Below are 11,740 nucleotides of genomic sequence, written 5' to 3'. Positions count from 1 at the left end.
GGATTGTCCCTTTTTCTTCCTTCAGATACACCAGTACTATAAAGAGAACATCTCCACTAACCCTATAGGACAACAGGATTTGCTGCCCTTTACCCAGCAGTTTAAGACTTTTGTTCCATAAGGAAGATAAGGGAGAAGAATCTGGGCAGAGCATCATGCCTTTGGTGCAGTACTTTGGCATGTTTTAAATTTTTGTATCTGTTCTCTTTCACTCAGCAGTATGTTTGAAATACTTTCACGTTGTTTTGGGTATAGTTTGTTCATTATTATTGCTGAAGAGAATACAATTTATCAGTGATCATTATACTGCTATTTATTTATCGATTCTATTGGATAGATTTTGTTAGATATTTGGGATGTTTCCAGTTTGGGTCTATTATGAATAGAGCTACTATATATATTCTTGTACATGAGTTTTGGTGAACATATATATCATATTTCTGTTGAGTATATTTATATCTATGAGGTACATTGCTGAATCAAATGCTGTGCATATAATTGGGGGCTTTAGGTGGCCCTGCCTAACAATTTTCAGAGTCCTTATACTGATATACACTCCTACTTGCAATGTAAGCAAGGTTCAGTTTCTCCAAATCTTTTCCAGCACTTGGAATTTTCTCTCCTTTTTATTTAGCCATTCTGGAGAATATTAAATTGTTTTAACTTTCCTCATAACTCATGAAATTGGCCAACTTTTCATGTGTTGGCTATTTGGTTAGCCTCTTTTCTGAATTGCCTAATCAATTGTTTTATGCATATTTCCACAACTGGTATTTTGTTCGTATTTCTATGACTGGTGCAGAATACAAAGATCAGATGTGGACTATATATGTATGTCAGCTGACTTCGGATTCTACAGTGTAGTAGATGGGGTGTCTTTTCAATAAATGTGAGTGGTAGGATTATGGATGACTTTATTTTAATTCTTTTATCTTTTTATTTGTTTCTAAATGTTCTACAATGAACATATATAACTTTAATCAGCAAAAGGTTTGAAAACTAAAAATTAAGTCTTGTCATGATGTAAATATTTTTTGTTGATATATATTGATATGGACACTCTAATTTTGATCCATGAATTGACTCAGTCAGCAACATGTTAAAATCTGGCTAGAGGCTTAGAAGTTTTAAAATGACAAGAGGAGGAATTATGTATCTTTTATTCAGTATTCTTTCTACAGTGTTTGTGATAACATGAATACATGAATGAATGGGTAAATAATGACCTAGAGAAATCCCTTTTGTGTTTTTTTTTCTTTGAATGCCAAGTGTCTTCTGTACTCTTTTATTATCATCATAGTCTTTGCATCAAGATACATAGCAATGATAGCAGGTTTCTTTTTAAAGCTTAGTATTAAATATCTTTCCCCACTTTAATTTTACATTACTCTGCCAAGAAAAAAATTAAAAAAATTAAAAGTTATTTGAAGCCTGGACATACTTCCATGATTAGCTGGGCTGTGTAAAAGTTGGTGGCTTTGTTCTTCCTGCTTTGTGAGCAGGTCCAGGCCCTAGAAAGATGGGACAAGGTTATAAGTGTTTTGCAAAAGTGTGCTACAAAAACAGATGGCCTGTTATAAGCCAGGTTACAAAGTCAAGACCAGGGTGAGGGAGGGACAGTTTCTTCCAGAAACAGAATTTCTGAGGAGTCCCAGTCCATCATTTTCCCCAGAATGGTTGGAGGAGGGGTAAAATGTCAACATGAGCTTCAAAGCTATGTCTCTGTGAGGGGACAGTAGTTGCCTTAATGAGGGGGGCGCGGCTGCCCATCCCCACTGTTCTCAGCGAGGGAATGGAGAGTTTATTGCCCAGTGAGTGTGAAGTGGGCTGAAGCTCGGTTGGTACTGAATTCTCTAAGAGGTTTCTTCTAGAAACAGACAACTCAGACTCTTCCTCTCACTTCAGCAAAGAAGTTCTTTTAAAACCACTTGGCAAGCTCCTCCTGCGCCCTTGCAGGGCGGTCAGAGGAGGGGGGAGTCAGTACAGCCCCTTTCCAGGCAATATCGGAACTCCTGAAGGTTGGAGACCCCGTAGAAATGGATGAAGGCGGCTGCCACCTCCAGGACATGGAAGATCTGATGAGGCTGGAACCGTATGTCGAATTTTCCAGGGAAGAAGCGCTCAGGAACCCACGTGGCATAAAGGCCAGCTCTGGTGATGTATGTCACAGCCATGAGGAAGAACCAGCCCATCCGGTCCGCCGTGGTGGCCTTGACGAAGCCCTCCGCGATTGTAAAGTGCATGGTGGGCACGGCACCACTCAAGCCAAGCCCCAGGAACACCCCTGCTCTTGTCTGCCGGTGCTTAGGAGAGGCAAACCGGTCCCACTGGGCCACAATGATGGCAGAGATGCCCAGGACACAGACGATGGGGAGGTAGATGAGCCGTGGCTATAGGGAGCAGTAGAAGGAGTAATAGAGCCAGAGGACAGAGCTCCCCATAATCAGCAGGGCAATCCCTGAATAATCCAGTTTGGAAAAGGGCTGGAAAATAATCCAGTTTGTTCATTGCTCTGAGTGACAATAGACGGTGTGAAAGAGCCAGGAGAAGCTGAGGCAGAGCACCGCGCCCAGGAAGAACATCACGAACACCACCTTCTCCTGAAGGCGGGCCATGAAGTACATGTTTGGTCTGAGCATGGTCAGGATTCCCAGCAAGTGAAACGGCACAAAACCAAGCAGGTGGGTCCAGAAGTTGCCCGTCTCCGTGTGTACGCGGAAGATGCTCTTGAAGCAGGCCCGGAAGGAGGGCATGGGCGGCCTGTGGCCGTGCAGCAGGTAGTCCTTGCCCTTCAGCCAGTCGGGGAGCACGTCGTGCGGGATGACCCTCCAGCGCCCCTCGCAGACCTTACGCACAACCTCCTCCTTCTTCTCCATGGCATGGTGGGCTTGCAGGGGAAGTGTCAGCCCCCGCCCCTCCTCCTCCTCCTCTTCCTGAGGCCCTGGGCATGCCTGCTCTTCTTCAGCTTTGCTTCGGCTGGTGACGCCCCGCTGGCCTTGCTCCTCTAGCGGGGGTCCCAGCTCAGCCAGCTCCACTGTGTCAGCCTCCCTGTTCCTGGCAGGAGCCCCATTGCCCTGGGCCACCACAGGTCCTTTGTGAGAAGACATCTACCTCCATGCCCTGCGGCTTCAGCTTGGGGAAAGGGTGGGGTCTCTTGGCCCCAGGAGGCAGCGAGTTCCCTGTGATGAAAGACAGGCGGGGGGGGGGGGGGGGGGGGGGGGGAGCTCTGCTGGGGGCTTCGGACCCCGCGCTACATCCCACGGCGCTGGAGGCGGCCTGCGGCCGAGCAGCCCGGATCCAAGAAATCCCCTTTTGTGATTAATAATTTCGATATTTATTACTCATAAGTACTATTACAATTTTTATTTTTAATGTACTGCTAAATCATTGGCTTCAAAACTATGTTAGCTTAATTGTAAAGGCTAAATATATGGGTTATGTAATTTTTGAGGGCATTAACCGAAATGTTAGTTGTCTTCTTGGAAAGAAATTATATTCTCAGTGAGTCTTTCCAAATGTTATATTAAATAGTGTAACATTTTGAATAGAGAAGAGATTGATTTTTAATTTCCGATGGCTGATTGTTTTTATTATCTTTGTTCACCTCACTATGTTCCTATTAAAGATATGTTTTTGCCTTGTTTGGAATAGAATTTACTAGGATTCATGTTAAATATTATGTAGAGTTTAAAAGTAGTAAACTTTGAATGTCAATTTTACAAAATATGAAACTCCTTTACAACATTACTATTAAGGATAGGACGTACCTTTATAAGTCTAATACAAATATTATGCAATTTTTAAGCAACATGTTGATATATCATAGGGGATGTTTACTGTAATGTTCTCCCCAAAGTCAGTTTAAAAAAACACTCAGTTTTTATATTAGAATATGAAAGGCCATGAGAAAAGTGGTTGGATTCGTTACTTATGAATTATCTAAATGGAACACATATATACCATTCTACCAAAACAATTTCATCTGACTTAGTTACTGTTAGAATAGCTTAAAATATAATTCACTAAATGATATGTCTGCAAACCCACTGATTGTAGACATTGTACTATGCAAAATGTAAAGCTAAAAGTAACTAATGCTCTTCAGAAGTATGGTAGCCTTTGCAAATTGTTTGGAATTAATTTGTTTTGAGTAAACGGAAATTAGTCTGTTAAATGAAGCATATAAAAAAGGATTACAAAGGGGTAGGAGACTATCTCACCAGGATAGCTTAAAACCCACACATTTGTATGAGTCAGGAGAAATACGGTCCTTTAAAAATGATCTTATTCCTTCCAATTGCCTGAGCTTTGTGCCTCCTGATGTGATCCGGAGATTTGGCAAAGGAGAAACATATTTAGAATCTTACTCATTAGAATACTGAACTCATCCGTCAGTCTGATTGACAAGGTCTTAGACAAAGCATTTTGCCTGGCACACAACCTGTACTGAGATTTTCCTGTGGCTATAATGTAGCACACCTGACAGATGTTTGAGTCATTTAAAACAGCAGGAGGTACTCATAAACACCACAGACTGGCATTCAACATGATAGGGATTATTTTTCTTTTGTCTGCCTGAAGTTATATGGCCTATAATCAACAAAGGATTTAGGTATAACTAGCTAAAACATAGGGTGTGATATCATTTTTATGCAATATTTTTCTCACTATAAAGCTTACCAAGTGTCCTAGAAGCTGAGATACTTTTTGATACAGGTGAAACACATTTTATATGTTTCCCTTTTCATGATCAGAACTGGTTTAGAAAAGTGTCAAGGACATTGTTTGCTCATGGATTAAAGATAATATATCACCTATTTATTTTCTTGATAGTTCCTTAATGATATAATGGGCTTTCCTAAATCCATGTTAATTTTTCACTTCAATCAACATGGCGGTGATGAAGTAGAACAACTACAAGGACACGTTTTCACAATTCCCAATAACAATGTGTCTGAATTAGAAAAAGAAAGGCAAAAATAAATATACACCATCTGTAGTTTAAAAAATTATATGTCCTAAGGGATGGAGATGGATGCTATTAATTTAAATGTCATGCTTGCACAGAATGAAGCATGGCAATTTTAAATTTGGCTTTATTAAAGTTTCTTTTTTAGCTCAAGTATCTCATTTGGTAAATAGCAATTGGAAGAAATGCTCACTGATAAAGTTTATTTAGGTGCTTTGGGGAGCAGTAACAGGCAGGGGGCACAATACTTTCAAAATAGCATTTTATTGCATTTACAAATTATTACATAATCAAAATAACCTTGCAGTCTACAACTACATAGGGACTTCAAAAATAGGAAAATTAACACTATCTTAAAGGAACAGATAAATACCATAATTGAATCATGGTGCTTCCCTGGCATATATAACACTTATTTTAGAAGTTGTTTTTGTAAGCATGAGTTTGTTGGGAAAAGATTCTGGTTCTGTTCTGCAGAGGTCATGGCTTTTTTTTGTTTGCTTTAGGGTTCAATGATTTGCTGGATACAGCTGCATGTGCAGATGCAGACACTGTTTCATCCTAGGAAATAAGCAGAGGTTAGTATTTATGTGTCAAGATAAGTCTGTAGAAGTTAATGAACACATTCTCTAAGGCTATGCCCAAACACGAGGAATAGTTGGAATTCCAAAAAACACATATATCTCAGAAACGTCGAAATTAGTCAATTTATCTTTCCAATGTTTTACTTATTCCTGTTGCTAGCTACAGTTTACTGTATTTTCCTAATACTCGTACTCTAACCCCTATATATCCAGGGTGATGACCCATACTGACATTTGATTTTTGGTCCATTGATGGTGATATTTTGAGCAAGATTTTTCTTAGCTAGCTTCAGGATTAGATGTTCTGCCCTGCTAGCTACTTTGGAAAGGAGCTTCTTAAGACCATTGTAATCTAATGGTCTTAGATTGGATATGTGTATCTTAGATATGTATATCTGTGCTTTTGTTTTCATTTTAAATAAATTCACTCAGAAGGGGAGAGAGCAGAGCTTTGAAATAATACAATTGAGACCTACACTGTGAGCACTGACTATATGCTAGTCCCCTCAAGTGGAAAGATTTTCCTTCAGATTTGAACTAAATTTCCATTTCCTTAGGGAAGCTTGACCTGACCTACAAAATACCATGTAACACTCCTTTTTCATGAGTGTCACCATTGCAGTTTCACATTTATTTTTTGCTTATTTGATTAATATCTGTCTCTCCCACTAAACTCCAAGCTCCATAGTGATAGGGATTGTGTCTGTTTTTCTCATCCTTTTATCCTTGGTGCTTTGCATGTGATGGGGACTCAGTAAATGATTGTCGAACAAATGCATTTTATAAAGCACCTACTTGATATTATTTATATAATTTTAAAATGTTTAATTATAATTTTGAAATATTCTTAAAGCATACACTACTCTTCCAGCATTTTGGTGGTGTATATTGTAAGGTTTTGGCAGACCAGTAAATAACAGCCTCTTTCCCTCCCTACTGTGGAATCATTTGAGAGATGCATCCAAAATTCAGACATGGATTGGAGGACATCGCTTAAACGTGAGGCATGATTGTGTTACTAATTCCTCATCTTTGCTCATTTCAACCTCACCAGTCACAGTCAGGTTCCTACTTGGGAACAAAGTGGAAGAAAAATTATCTTTGATCAATGGATAACTAAGGAATGGGAAGCACCTCAAAGGGGAAAATGTTGGGAAAGGGTTTAGAGATGATTCAAGAGATCTTGAAGGTGGAGGAAGTAAATGGGGGTGAGAACATTAACCCTCAGTAGTCATTTACTCTTTTCACCTACAGATTAAAAAAACAAGAACCACTGAGCAAGAAGAGAAACTACATTCTCGCTCCATCTTCTTATGTTCAGGCTTTAAGTTAGAAGACTGAACTATCTGTGAATTATAAAATAACATACATCAACTAGAAGAATGAAATAAACTTCTCTGAACTTTGATATTTGAACCTTAAAAGTTTCAGATTCAGTCTTAACTTTTTCAGTATTAACAGCAGATAACAACCTGTTCCCTATTTTCTGCCATCCCCTCCCATGACGTTGAAGTCATAATTATCAGCAAGCAATATATACACCAGGAACAGTGTTAATACTTTACATCTACAATCTTATTTTATCTGGGAGGGAGTAGAGTGTAGATGTTAAGAGCAGTGTAGCATAGAGATTAAGACCCTGGTTAAATGATGCACTGTATAGAACGTATTTAGTAGTACAGCACCTGATAATATAGTCCTCTGTAAAATGTTAGTCACCATGATGACGATGATGACGATGATGATGATGATGATCGCTATACCAAATGGAATTTCCCATTGTTCAGTTTACTCAATTATGGCTCAGTGCTGGGGTGTTCTCTTCTATAACAGTCCCACTGTTCTGGGTGTTAAGAACCTCTTCTTTACCTTTTGGGAATCTTGGAATATTCTGGACTTTCAAAAGAGAGTACACATGAAGACAGTGGCAGTCTGCATGGAGCTCAGCAAAGACTCAGGTAGGCACCTCTTGACCAGAGGCCCACACTGTTCAGTGAGGAGATGAACAGCTGGCATGACTTCTCTGTCTGGGCAAACATTAGTGCTCCCTGGTGCTGGTTTCAAAGATGAGGCCCTTGAAAGTGTTTCTGAGTCTCTGTATGCTGACCCCATTCCTCTCCACCCATGCCTCTCGCATTCATTCCCTCCACTTCCACTTTTGACTTCCACTAAAGTCTCACCCTGTCTGCCAGCTTCCTCTATCCCCCCTCATAAGCTCAGGTGACTCGTCTATTCTCCAAGGAGGTATGGGTAAGAATGATCTAGGTCTTCGTCTAGTCTCTCCAGATTTATTACCTTTGGCTGTAAAAAGCTCTTTTTCCTCCTCCATTTCCTCCTTCTCCTCTTCCTTCTTTATTCTAAAAAGCCTGTTCTGGAAGTTAAAATAAAAACAAAAACAAGCATTGATTATATCTTGATCTTTTTCTTCCTTTCACTTTAGAAGTCATACTTCTCCCTAAAGCAATGTTGAAGCCTTTTTCCTACTGGGGAAAAGTCATCACTTCCCCTTATGGAAGTGGGAAAAAGAAATTAACATGAAATGATATTCCAAGACATTATTTTTTTTTCAAAATAACACTATCAATTAAACACAGTTACTCCTAGTTTGTAAACAAACAAACAAACCCTAATACACTGACAATGCAAGTTTCTTGCTCACGGTCACAGCCAGAACTAAGCCCAGGAACTCTGGCTTCAGAGTACATAACAGAGTGTTTCTCCAAAGAAGAAGCACTAAAATGCTCTCCCTTGCCTCAGAACCTTTGCACATACTGCTTTCTTTTCCCACAGCCTGGCTAACCCCTACTATAGTGGTCTCCAAACGGGCTGACATGTTGTGTATCCCAGGGTTTGAATGGAACGATTCATTGAAATGTGGGAAGAAAATATTACCACTTCAATTTCTGTATTTCTGTCTACAAAGTAGAAATAAGTAAAACTTTTTAAATGTGTATTCTGACTCAACACTGGTGTTCTCGGTGCCCTTGAGGTTTTTTAGAAGGAGAGGACGTTCCACAGTGGGGGGAGAGCATGGCAAAGCCCTCACTCTTGTTCATACAGTGTGTGGTACAAAATGTTTTACAGTTTATCCATGCCCAGTTAAGTGGATTTATGGCTGCACTCTCTCATTCTAAATAAACCAATCCTCACAAAATGGGCAAAGGTAATAAGAATTTTCCTGAAAAAAAAAACCCCCAAGACTGAAGACAAAACTATTATTCCAAGCACAAGCAAATGACAGGAAAAGAACAAAGCTGCCATGTCACCTGTTGTGAGTATGAGCAAAGTAAGTTGACACATAGAAAGCATCTGAGACAATAAATTAATACATATTCACCATGCGTCACCAGAGACTGAGCTGTGATGGAACTGGGTTCCAGTAAACAGGCATCACTCTGCACCTTCACATCATCCTTCAAAAGCTAAGGCTGGTGCTCTCCTCTGCTCTGAGTGCTGTCCTGGCTTCTCAGTGGACTCACTCTTCAGCATAGTGAACACTTCCTCCAGTCACCTCTGTCCAAAGCCCCAGTAAGACAGCAAGAATGAGCAAGAATTTCCTTCTCTCGCACTCAGTAAGGGGTCTAGGTCCAGCGTTCCTTGCCCTGTCTACTTCAGTCCTTCCTGTTTTTAGGCAGACCACAAAATGGATAGCTGATGGGTGAGAGAGGTGGTGAGGGTTGGAAGGGTTAAAGGGAGAAAGTGGACTCAAAGTCTCTCTGACGCAGCCCTCATTACCCCCTTTAATAACAACGATCACGTGTGGAATGGCAGTGGTAGTCTTTGGCAGCCTTGCGTGCTGGCAGCGTAGGGTCACCTTATGACGTGGCAGTGGAGAGCAAGGCCAAAGGCAGTGCCAGCCAGGAAGCTGTCACAGGAATCCAGGCTGGGCTAAAGGTGACCTCAAACAAAGTAGAGACCATGGACGTATTTGAGAAATGAAGGAGATAGAAAGTAAAGATTTGAGTCGTAGATAATCTCACGTTTCTGGCTTAGATAGTTGCAGACTTGGTGATGCCATTAAGAGAGGGGTCGCTGAAAAAGAGGGACACATTTGTAGGGTAAAAAAGATGAATATAAGGTAAGAATTAGTCACTTCATGATTCCACACTAAATTCAGGTCTCAACACATGATCAGGCAATCAGTGTTCACTGGTAACCTTTGTGTGTTTTCTTGCTGAGGCCTAGACCACATTCTCCATGGTGATACCACGCACCATTCACTGCTCTCCTCAAACCCGTGCCTGAACACTGCCTGCTCCTGCTCCTTCCACCCTCAGAATCATCCCAGAGACAGAGTGCTGTCTCCACTTCTCAGAGAAAACAGAGCAATCAGGCCAAGAGCCCTCCACCCTCTCTACCGTTTCTCTCATCCCCACTTCCAGTTATTTCCCAATCTGTTTGCTTCTAGACTATCTTTGAGTCCCTCCGTTTCTCTCTCTTTCCCACTATCACCAGCCTACTCCATGTTGTTATTGTCTCCTACCTTGATTTTTCTAACAACCTCCTCCCGTGACCTCTGTTTCCTCTCTTGGCTCTCTGCATTCTATCCTCAACATTGAAACCAGAGTGATCTTTCAAAACTGCCCATCAAATGACGTCAGCCTCTGCTTAACACCCCCAGTGACTGATTAGCCCGACTTCATGATGCAGCTGTGTCTTCTCTAGCATTGCCTCTTGTCACGTTTCCCTGTTCTCTTCACACTGATTCAATTCTTAAGATGCATCACATTTCTTAGTCTTTAGATATTTGCATATGCATCCCATCTGATGTGAATTATTATTTACTTTTCATTTATATCATTATTATTTTTAAATGTTGAGTCTTATAGTTTTTATTTAAATATAACTTGCTGCTGGAAGTTTCCCTGACTCCCACTCTTCTCTCAAATATGGATTAGATTCCCTCCTATGTGCCCCCAGTTCATCTCGTACTTCCCCTATTATGGTACATGTACTGGAGCTTCATAATTTTCTATTTGTCATAATCCCAGACTACAATATGTCAAGTCATGCTCCATTTCTGTTTTGTAACCAATGTCTCTTAGTGCCCGATAGAGATCCGATTATATAGTAGATGCTCTGTTAATACTTTCTAATGGGATTGAATGTTGAACGATTTGTACGGTGTTATTCTATAAACATAAACAATTCTGAATGTGTATTATAAATAATTTAAGTTAAATGAAGAGCTTGACAGTTTTATCAATGTAAATGGCTAATCTCGATAATTTGACTCATTGGGATCTTGCTTTTGCCCATCTAGAGTATTTTGACAATTATTTAAAATAATGTGTTAATGAAGATAACATCTTCAAATTGCAGTCTTACCATCTTTTCTGAACCTGTAACAATATATTGAGATCTGAGAAAGCCTGAATTTCTGAAACTTAGATTAATACAAATACATCTCCTTCAAATTATATTTACTTATGAGTATTATAATGTTCTAAAAGTAGACTGTTTTCTCCTTAGCTGTGACTAGTCATTTATCATTTTTCATCTGCAGAGCATGGTTCTCCATGCTGTTAATTATCATTTTCTATAATTTCTGTATAACTGAATATCATCCCTATTCTCTCTAGGTCACTTTGAATTCTGCTGTTATCTTTTAAAACCTTCTTATTGAAGCCATCCTGCACATGGCCATCAGAATAATCTTCTTAATATATTCAGTGAATTTCTTTCAGTACCTACAGAGCTTGGTTTCAAAATTTAATGCAGGATAAATTTTCCTTCCAAATAAACACTTGTAGAATCATTTTATAAATCAGATGTGTGTGGATGTGGATGGGTGCTTGGCAAGTAGCCATCCCTGGACGAAAAAGGAGATACTAGTTTTAGGAACAGGAGAGTCAGGAAGAGAGACAAATGAGCCACAGTGTTTATAGAGTTAAGGCAGGGGAGATTTGAGCAAGAATCATGAGATATGAAACTCTGGGGAAGGACAAGGATAAAGCTAATTTTCAAGATATTTTGTGGTATTATGCAATGTAGGACTCTCATTCTTCACTATTTCTTTAAGAAAAATTAATGTGTTGAACCAACATTTCACGGGATATGGATTACACCTCTCACTACCAAAAATACATGTTGAAGCTCCAGTCTCAAGATCAGTAACAAAAGCAGCCACCCAGAAAGTATCTTTATTTTTGTCATTCATCTTCTCTTGAATATTCAGTAGAGGCAG

At 39.9% G+C, this 11,740-nt stretch overlaps 1 pseudogene; it reads right to left on the bottom strand.

Moving 5' to 3' along the window:
• Positions 1-1,961: 1,961 nt before the first annotated feature.
• On the bottom strand, positions 1,962-3,107 carry LOC118890704 (annotated as a pseudogene).
• Positions 3,108-11,740: the final 8,633 nt, after the last annotated feature.

This window comes from Balaenoptera musculus, chromosome 2, assembly GCF_009873245.2.
Source record: "Balaenoptera musculus isolate JJ_BM4_2016_0621 chromosome 2, mBalMus1.pri.v3, whole genome shotgun sequence".
NCBI lineage: Eukaryota > Metazoa > Chordata > Mammalia > Artiodactyla > Balaenopteridae > Balaenoptera > Balaenoptera musculus.
Note: the sequence above shows the minus strand (reverse complement) of the source record. Positions and strands in the feature narration are given on the sequence as shown.